The following is an 11,264-nucleotide window of genomic DNA, read 5'->3' as shown; positions in this document are numbered from 1 at the left end:
TTGAGCATGCTCCTCCTGGGTACGAGAGTATACCAGGATGTCATCAATGAATACAATAATAAATGAGTCCAAATAGGACCGGAATACATTGTTCATCAAATGCATGAACGCTGCTGGGGCATTGGTCAGCCCAAAAGACATCACCAAGAACTCATAATGGCCATAACGGGTCCTGAAAAATGTCTTAAGAATATCCGAATCCCGAATCTTCAGCTGGTGATAACCATACCTCAAATAAATCTTGGAGAACACCCTCCCTCCCTGAAGCTGGTCAAATAAATCATCAATATGAGGCAAAGGATACGTGTTCTTGACTGTGACCTTGTTCAACTGCCTGTAATCAATGCAAATCCTCATGGAACCATCCTTCTTCTTTATAAATAGAACCGATGCACCCCAAGGTGACACACTAGGCCGAATAAACCCTTTATCAAGGAGTTCCTAAAGTTGTTCCTTCAACTCTGCCGGTTTCATACGATACGGTAGAATAGAAATGGGCTGAGTGCCCTGTCACGACCTAAACCGATGGGCCGCGATGGGCACCTAATACCTTACTCAACCGAGTACCAACGTAACGTATCATTCTTATTACATCATCATATACGCGTGACATACGGGCCTAATAGGCCAACATGATCATTCATAAACTCAAAACATAGGCCGGTAAGGCCATACAATCTTTCACGTACACGACATATGTCTACAAGCCTCTAAGAGTACATAAATGTCATAAAGGTTGGAACAGAGTCCCTCCATACCAAGAAATACACGTCTAAATCATACTAACCAAACAAGCAACTCCGAAGTAAATGGAGCGCACCAACATCTTCCGCTGAGCTGATAGCCTACTTGGAGGGCTCTCGACTTGTCTATCGGGACCTGCGGGCATGAAACGCAGCATCCCCAAGAAAAAGGGACGTCAATACAAATAATGTACCGAGTATGTAAGGAATGAAAATTAGTAAATAATAGACATAAGAGAAACATGGAGTAAAAGACTCGACATGTACGTTTGCATAGCTCTGTGAATTATTTCATTTTTATAATGTCATGCATATGCATATAAATATCATACCATGCATAGGTATATGCGTTCATAACATCATCAAGCCTCTGAGGGCATCCCATCATATCATTTCGGCCATTGTGGGCAAATCATCAACGTATACCAACTGATCAGGAGGTGGTACGTATATAACGCCATAACCTTTCCCATATCCCATATACATATATATACATACATATACACGTATATAACGCCATCTGGTCATGGGTCAATGTGCATGTGTAAATGCATGAAATGCATATGAAATACGTTAATAAAATCTCTTAGTACGTCATAAGACCATTATATCTCTAATTAATATCATGAAATAAACTTTTATCAACTTATGTATTTTTGAGACCCATGAGCAGATGATAAAATAATATGACACGCGGGGGAATCAAGAACATAAGCATCTCTAGTATTTCTATGAATAGAGTCATTTATGAAAATTGTGCATTTGCTCGTTTCGTTCGTGTCGTATAGATCATGCCAAAAAGAAAGAAGGGATAGCCTTAACATACGTGAGTCGATTCTCTTGACAATCCCTCTAACACACATTAATTGCGATGAAACACGTAACGGCGAGGTCGAAATAGGGAACAATCCGTATGAAATGCTCAAAGCAATAACGTTGCTATTGCAAAATCATCTTTGTCAAAATCCTTTCTCAAGAGATTTAGAATCAATGTTGTGCAACAGAAAGCTTGATGAAACTCTTCTTAAGAGTTTAGGAATAATGTTACATGAAAATGGAAAGCTTGGTTGAGCTCTCTTAGAAAGAACGTTACTGTGTTCTTTTCTTAAGAGATTTGAAGATAAATGTTGAATTTGGAAAGTTATCCTTAATCATTAGGTGGACCCCACATGTCTAGCTTAGTGTCACTTAAGTTCTTCAAGTGTGACACCTTTCATTCCTAATATAGGAGTCACAACTCTTGGAATGGGGGCTGCTACGTTTTTGGCTTGGTCTATATTCAAAGACTTTAGTTAATCAACCACCAATTAATAATTAACTAGTTAATTCCCCCATTAATTAATAATTAACTATTTATTCAGATAATTAATAATAATTTCAAATTGTTTAAAATACTACTCACTTTTAACACACCTTATACACCTTACTATCATGGCCATGTGGTACCTTATATGACACTAATTCAAAAATATCAAATATTTTAGCTCGGGCCGTATTTTATCTCAACATGTCAAACTTGGACGAAAATTCATTTTCTTTGACTTGCTTCCCCTCTCACCTTCACGAATTTACTCATCACTTGTTTGAAATAGCATAATGCTTATAATCTCAAAATAATCCCATTTTCGAACTTACGACGAAACTTTTAACATATGAAAATGCGGGATGTAACATCATTCCCCCCCCCCTGGAACATTCGTCCTCGAATGTTGACTTGTGCACTTATCATTTTCATAACATATGTCTTCCGGAACTTTAGTACTCTCTTTTCCATCTAGGCAACTATTCTGTGATTAATTCCAACGGCCAGGGCATCATTCCCCCCTTTAGGCCTATTTCTCACACCATGACTTATGGTCGGAATTCTTCCAATCTCGTAACTGTTGTTACCTTTTATCACGCAACATGTGAGACTTTGACCTTGTAAGTGCGCTTATGCGACTCTTCTCCTCTTTTCCCTCCAGCTTTTGGAAATCTCTAGCCCTCAGTTTGTAAACATATACAGAGCTTGACAAGATGTTCCTCTGGGTATCCATAGGTATACTGAAGTTCTTCGCTTGCGACCTACACATAGTCATTTATACTACTCACAACTTTTCTTCAACTTGCTTGCACCATAGATTTCCTAATGTTATTCTGGAACTTCAAGTGAAACATCACATCGTCTCAAATTCTCTTTTTACTCTCTTAACTAAACCTCTCGATACCTAGAAACCATAGGCTGGAGGATATGCTACTGATGATGCTGCTATCACTCCTGAATACTGAATCCCAGCACTTATAGCCTTTTATCTGAAGTATGAACTATTCACAACCTTCTTCTTTTGAGCATCTCGTACGTTTTCCACCTTTACCTTACTTACCTTAAAATCTCGCCTCACATCTTCTATCTCTTTCATAATCTCCCTTCCACATAGGTATAATTCACATCCACAACTTGAGGCTCTATTATAATACTTGCACCTCTGGTGTATACACAATCTGGTGGGAGATTCGTACAGACTTTTTATGAGGCTGGTACTTTTCCAACTGGCTTTATCGTATGGTCGTTGCAGAATATGGTTCTTTTACTTTCTCTCCTGTACCTTTGATATTAAGAGTGATCCTGCAATGTTCTCAACCACGGTTCCTATAATTTTCTGGGTCCAATAATCAGATTATTGATATATTTCGTTGATGTAACTCTTTAGTTTCCTCTTTCTTCTGATCAACTTTTATGTAGTCTTAACTATCTTCTGATCTGCGGGTCCTGGTATTAGCTATTATTTTAGCCTTTCATTGGCGTTATGGAATATCCATGATACAATCTTTTAATGATTCAGTCCTTTGTCTATGACCTGGACTCTTTTAACTCATACCAGAGTCTTTTACGGCTAATTATTAATCGAATAATTTCTTTCTTTCCATTTCAACTTTCTTCAAATGTAAGCAATTGCTTTTCCTGGTCTTTTTACCCCTTGTTGCGTTCATACTTAGCTTATCTGAGTTTTCACGCGTGCCAATTTGTTTTTTGTGCAACTCATATGGTCTCGAATAGTACTTTTGGTTTTACTCCCCGCTCATTAGCCATGGTAGGTGCCGCTTTCTTTTGGAGTGCATACAATTTTATAGTGAGACTATTGTTACACAACCATTTCCTCCTTACGTTACTTCGCTTAGGTTGAAACCTTCTTCCTTACTTCCTCAACTAGTCTTTCATTGTAGTATTTAGGGAGGATCCTCTGACTCTTGTAAAGCTGTGAGCTTATTACATTGTATACTTGACTGACCTTTTTGATGTCCTTCCTTGCCTATAATTATCCATAGTTACTTACTTCCACCCCCTTTTGCTTGTAGGGTTGCTACTAAACTAGATATTTTGACTGACTTCTCGGTGGCACTCTCTTTTATCTCCGTAACACTCATATGGTACCTTTAACTACCCCAACTCCTATCTAAATATTTCCCAATAATCACAATGTCATAACTGCGAGGCTGAATTCACTATATTGGGTTTTAATATGTTTATCTTACACGATCTGCTGACTCGTCTGTAATCTCTTGTTTAGCCATAACTAGGCTCCTCCTGATCAATTACTAACTACTCGTTGGCCCATTCACATCTCAATATTCTGCGTAATCTTTCTTGGGCTATTTCCTTTGCCTTAACTTACGTCTCGCACTGGCTCCTTATTTATTAATAACAGCTCGGGCAGGAACCCTTACTTCCTCTCCTTGACGCCGTACTTGCACAATATTCTGGTATCGTAGCATATCTGTAGGATTTGGATAAGTGCCATCTCATCCCCCCCTTTTTTTAATCGTATTCTTTCTTTACCATTCCATAGTCACTAGAACCACTTAATTCCGACTTAATGCCACATCACTCCATATTCCCCCTTTTAAGGGAGTACTAAGAGTTGAAGCCACGAGGATCTATAGATGTTTTACCTCTTCATATTTGGCGTCTTTCCACATCATCGATGATCCTTAATTGACTCGCGGTAATATTTCTGTACCAAGGACAACAAATTCCCTACTCGCGAGGGTGACACTTAGTATAACTGGTACATACAGTCCCTAAAGCTTAACTTTGCTCACCTTGCTTGCTTTAGGGAAGCGTCTTCCTGAATGGCCTTTAAAGGGTATTCTTCTGTCTCTCAATCTATCATTGCCGGGATGCAATCTCTGAAATTCTCATGATGCTAACTATTACTCAGTCCTCAGTTCATATTTAGTTTACCTTGTTCATCAGTCCATACTCATTTTTATTACTCTGGGGTCTAACTTTTCCTTCTGGAAGTCACGTTGGAGTCACAAACTTATTTTTTTCAAAATAAGGATATGACTTTATGACCTATACTCTTTTGTTGTCTCAACGCCTGCCACCTCTTGTCTTTTCATTTACTTGATTATAGACTTTGTAATACTGTCATATTTTGATCTACCGTTGTCATCCATGTATTATATCTTATTCATAATGCTTCATTAACTTTCTTGTTATTTCCCGCTAACATTTATGTCTATCACTTTATTCTGAATACTCGAACAAGACATTCTTTTGTTCTTAGCTTCTCTTTGCTAACATTCTTTCTCCACTAGGGACGGGAGCTACACAAAGGTAATATTTATCCCTTCAAGGCTTCCAGTGCCTATCTTTGTAGTATTCATATCAAGTTGTGCTATTTTAGAGTGCACCCTCTGGGTGTCTCACAAGGAGATCTATTAGCACATTTGCAATATCCTTTGGAAATGTCAGCTAACCCTAACAATCCATCCCCCATTTTGGGTTACCCTAACCCCAGCTAGATCCTGATATCATGCCTTCTCTTATACTACTTATGTTAGCCCCCATAGGGGAAAAATAAAATGGGTGTGGCCAATTGTACATAACTCTGTTATTGTTGAAGGTAACTCAAAAGGCTTATATTCCTCTGCGATAATCTTCATTAGCTGGGTAGCTCGTGCCCTTTTTCATCTTGCTTCTTTTACTAGCTGAAACTTGTGTCTACCTTCCAATTCTCTTATTCCTCTTTACTGTAAGAGTGGAGAGACATTATTGCCTTAGGGATCCTTATCAAGAAGTTTACATATCTTAGTACACACATGATCTGCTGAATACCTCATATTTATCCATCATAAGCATGATGCAAAAATTGAGTTTCTCTAACTCAACTCTTCCACAGTTATATCTCTTACCCACCGTCTTTCTAGAAGTAGGCATCATCGTATTATGAATAAGATAGAGTTTAGGAAATCGAGTTCTTACAACTGAGCTCTACCACACGATCTAGGGTAAGAAGAAAGAGTGACAGTCTTAAATGCCCTGTAGCCTCCTGCTTATAAGTGTGGTGCACGACACACCCATAAACAAGACTCTACTGGACACGGCTTGTAGACTGCCTAGGACAGAACTGCTCTGATACCACTTTTGTCACGACCCAAACCGATGGGCCGCGACGGGCACCCAGTACCTTACTCATCCGAGTACCAACGTAACATATCTTTCTTATTACATCATCATATACGCGTGACATACGGGCCTAATAGGCCAACATGATCATTTATAAACTCAAAACATAGGCCGACAAGGCATACAATCTTTCACGTACACGACATATGTCTACAAGCCTCTAAGAGTACATAAATGTCATAAAGGTTGGAATAGATTCCCGCCATACCAAGCAATACACGTCTAAATCATACTAACCAAACAAGCAACTCCGAAGCAAATGGAGCGCACCAACATCTTCCGCTGATCTGATAGCCTACTTAGAGGACTCTCGACCTGTCTATCGGGACCTGCGGGCAAGAAACGCAGCGTCCCCAGGCAAAAGGGATGTCAATACAAATAATGTACCGAGTATGTAAGGAATGAAAATCAGTAAATAATAGACATGAGAAAAACATGGAGTAAAAGACTCAGACATGTACATTTGCATAGCTCTGTGAATCATTTAATTTTATAATGTCATGCATATGTATATAAATATCATACCATGCATAGGTATATGCGTTCATAACATCATTAAGCCTCTGAGGGCATCCCATCATATCATTTCGGCCACTGTGGGCAAATCATCAACGTATATCAGCTGATCAAGTGGTGGTGCGTATATAACGCCATAACCTTTCCCATATCCCATATACATATATATATGCATATACACGTATATAATGTCATCTGGTCATGGGTCAATGTGCATGTATAAATGCATGAAATGCATATGAAATACGTTAATAAAATCTCTTAGTACGTCATAAGACCATTATATCTCTGATTAATATCATGAAATAAACTTTTATCAACTTACATATTTTTGAGACCCATGAACAGATGATAAAATAATATGACACGTGGGGAATCAAGAACATAAGCATCTCTAGTATTTCTATGAATAGAGTCATTTATGAAAATTGTGCATTTGCTCGTTTCGTTCGTGTCATATAGATCATGCCAAAAAGAAAGAAGGGATAGCCTTAACATACGTGAGTCGATTCTCTTAACAATCCCTCTAACACACATTAATTACGATGAAACACGTAACGGCGAGGTCGAAATAGGGAACAATCCGTATGAAATGCTTAAAGCAATAACGTTGCTATTGCAAAATTATCTTTGTCGAAACCCTTTCTCAAGAGATTTAGATTTAATGTTGTGTAACAGAAAGCTTGATGAAACTCTTCTTAAGAGTTTAGGAATAATGTTACATGAAAATGGAAAACTTGGTTTAGCTCTCTTAGAAAGAACGTTACTGTGTTCTTTTCTTAAGAGATTTGAAGATAAATGTTGAATTTGGAAAGTTATCCTTAATTATTAGGTTGACCCCACATGTCTAGCATAGTGTCACTTAAGTTCTTCAAGTGTGACACCTTTCATTCCTACTATAGGAGTCACAACTCTTGGAATGGGGCTGCCATGTTTTTGGCTTGGTCTTTATCCAGAGACTTTAGTTAATCAACCACCAATTAATAATTAACTAGTTAATTCCCCCATTAACCAATTATTCACATAATTAAGAATCATCTCAAATTATTTAAAATACTACTCACTTTTAACACACCTTATACACCTTACTATTATGGCCATATGGTACCTTATATGGCACTTGTTCATAAATACCGTGTATTTTAGCTCGGGCCGTATTTTATCTCAACATGTCAAACTTGGAGGAAAAGTTATTTTCTTTGACTTGCTTCCCCTCTCACCTTCACAATTTTATTCATCACTTGTTTGAAATATTATAATACTTATAATCTCAAAATAATCCCATTTTCGAACTTACGTCGATTAACTTACGACGAAACTTTAACATACGAAAATGCGGGACGTAACGTCATTCCCCCCTTTGGAACATTCATCCTCGACTGTTGACTTATGCACTTATCATTTTCATAAGTTATGCCTTCCGGATACTTTAGTACTCTCCTTGCCATCTAGGCAATTGTTCTGTGAATAATTCCAACGGCCAGGGTATCCTCCCCCTTTAGGCCTATTTCTCACATCATGACTTATGGTCGGAATTCTTCCAATCTCGTAAATGTTGTTACCTTTTATCACGCAGCATGTACGAATTTGACCTTGTAAGTGTGCTTATGCGACTCTTCTCCCCTTTTCCCTCCAGTTTTTGGCCAATCTCCAGGCCTCACTTTGTGAACATATACAAAGCTTGACAATATGTCCCTCTGGGCATGCATAGGTATACTGAATTTCTTCGCTCGGTACTTTGTCAAAATTACAAATATTGTTATGCCTTATTTCATAGATCCGTTTATCCATCCGTATGACTTTACTACCATAACTCTTACTTTGATTCATCATTACTGAGGTCTACTACCAAACTCCAGGTTACTCTCGTTGCTTATCCTATAAATCTATGTCTTTTAATGCTTCTTCATTACAGTTCATCTTAAGAATGATGGCCTAATCTCACCTCATACTTTGTGACTGTTGTCCAACCATTGTTGACTCACCTTAATGTTGATCTATCATCTATCACTGATAACTTGATCTCTTATGTAACTCTGCCGCTAGGGCTCACGTCTCATCGTGGAACATTTGAAGTGATATTCTTGATCCACCTGGGGGCGATACGATACTATACTTCCATAATCTTATTTCATAGCATCCCAATGTGATTTACCTTACGTGGGTATTTTAACCCTGTACAATTCATGAAATCATTACTCAATCGAAGGCCCAAACGTCATCCTTCATCTATCATAATTAAACCTTCATTCTACTACCAGGGTAGTATTCCATGTCCATTAAATGCTACTAGTCTTAAACTCGTTTGAGTTCATTCAAGCAATACTGAGCTTTCAATAACTTAGAGAAACCATTAGCTTTCTTGTTTTCACGGGCTTAATCTTGAGGACATATCCATTATCATCACCTTCTCACTTGCCCATTCTCATCCTTACTCATGTTTTCCTAAAACCTTATCACTTTACCATACTTTAGCTTGTGACCTACACATAGTCATGTATACTACTCGCAACTTTTCTTCAACTTGCTTGCACCATAGATTTCCTTATGTTATTATGAAACTTCAAGCGAAACATCACATCGTCTCAAACTCTCTTTTTACTCTCTTAACTAGACCTCTCGATACCTAGAAACCATAGGCTGGAGGATATGCTACTGACGATGCTGCTATCACTCCAGAATACTGAATCCCAACACTTCTAGCCTTTTATCTGAAGTATGAACTATTCACAACCTTCTTCTTTTGAGCATCTCGTACGTTGTCCACCTTTACTTTACTTACCTTAAAATCTTGCCTCATATCTTCTATCTTTTTCATAACCTCCCTTCCACATAAGTGTAATTCACATCCAAAACTTGAGGCTCTATTATAATACTTGCACCTTTGGTGCATACACAACCCGGTGGGAGCTTCGTACAGACTTCTTATGAGGCTGGTACTCTTCCAACTGGCTTTATCGTATGGCCATTGCAGAATATGGTTGTTTTACATTCTCTCTTGTACCTTTGATATTAAGAGTGATCCTGCAATGTTCTCAACCACGATTCCTATAATTTTCTTGGTCCAATAATTAGATTCTTGATTTATTTCGTTGATGTAACTCTTTAGTTTCCTCTTTCTTCTAATCAACTTTTATGTAGTCTTAAACTATCTTCCGATCTGCGGGTCCTGGTATTAGCTATTACTTTAGCCTTTCATGGGCGTTATGGAATATCCATGATACAATCTTTTAATGATTCAGTCCTTTGTCTATGACCTGGACTCTTTTAACTCATACCAGAGTCTTTTACGGCTGATTATTAATCGAATAATTTCTTTCTTTTCATTTCAACTTTCTTCAAATGTAAGCAATTGCTTTTCCTGGTCTTTTTGCCCCTTGTTGCGTGCATACTTAGCTTATCTGAGTTTTCACGCATGCTAATTTGTTTTTTGTGCAACTCATATGGTCTCGAATAGTACTTTTGGTTTTACTCCCCGCTCATTAGCCATGGTAGGTGCTGCTTTCTTTTGGAGTGCATACAATTTTGTAGTAAGACTATTGTTACACAACCATTTCCTCCCTACGTTACTTAGCTTAGGTTGAAGCCTTCTTCCTTACTTCCTCAACTAGTCTTTCATTGTAGTATTTAGGGAGGATCCTCTGACTCTTGTAAAGCTGTGAGCTTATTACATTGTATACTTGACTGACCTTTTTGATGTCCTTCCTTGCCTATAATTATCCATAGTTACTTACTTCCACCCCCTTTTGCTTGTAGGGTTGCTATTTAACTAGATATTTTGACTGACTTCCCGGTGGCACTTTCTTTTATCTCCGTAATACTCATATGGTACCTTTAACTACCCCAACTCCTATCTAAATATTTCCCAATGATCACAATGTCATAACTGCGAGGCTGAATTCACTATATTGGGTTTTACTATGTTTATCTTACACGATCTGCTAACTCGTCTGTAATCTCCTGTTTAGCCATAACTAGGCTCTTCCTGATCAATTACTAACTACTCGTTGGCCCATTCACATCTCAATATTCCGTGTAATCTTTCTTGGGCTATTTCCTTTGCCTTAACTTACGTCTCGCACTGGCTCCTTATTTATTAATAACCGCTCGGGCAGGAACCCTTACTCCTCTCCTTGACGCCGTGCTTGCACAATATTCTGGTATCGTAGCATATCTGTAGGATTTGGATAAGTGCCATCTCATCCCCTTTTTTTTTATCGCATTCTTCCTTTACCATTCCATAGTCACTAGAACCACTTCATTCTGATTTAATGCAACATCACTCCATATTCCCCCCTTTAAGGGAGTACTAAGAGCCGAAGCCACGAGGATCTACCTATAGATGGTCTACCTCTTCATCTTTGGCGTCTTTCCACATCATCGATGATCCTTACTCGCCTCGCGTTAATCTTTCTGTACCAAGGATAACAAATTGCCCTACTCGCGAGGGTGACACTTAGTATAACTGGTACATACAGTCCCTTAAGCTTAACTTTGCTCACCTTGCTTGCTTTAGGGAAGCATCTTCCTGAATGGACTTTAAAGGGAATCCT

General features: G+C 38.4%; 1 long non-coding RNA gene across 1 annotated transcript; it reads right to left on the bottom strand.

Moving 5' to 3' along the window:
- Positions 1-612: 612 nt before the first annotated feature.
- On the bottom strand, positions 613-6,543 carry LOC138896668 (uncharacterized). The gene is made up of 2 exons (XR_011410057.1): positions 6,433-6,543; positions 613-879 (listed from the first exon to the last, which is right to left on the bottom strand). It is a non-coding gene; the product is annotated as an uncharacterized lncRNA (long non-coding RNA).
- Positions 6,544-11,264: the final 4,721 nt, after the last annotated feature.

Source organism: Nicotiana tomentosiformis, chromosome 8 (assembly GCF_000390325.3).
Source record: "Nicotiana tomentosiformis chromosome 8, ASM39032v3, whole genome shotgun sequence".
NCBI lineage: Eukaryota > Viridiplantae > Streptophyta > Magnoliopsida > Solanales > Solanaceae > Nicotiana > Nicotiana tomentosiformis.
This window is presented reverse-complemented; position numbering and strand designations above follow the sequence as displayed.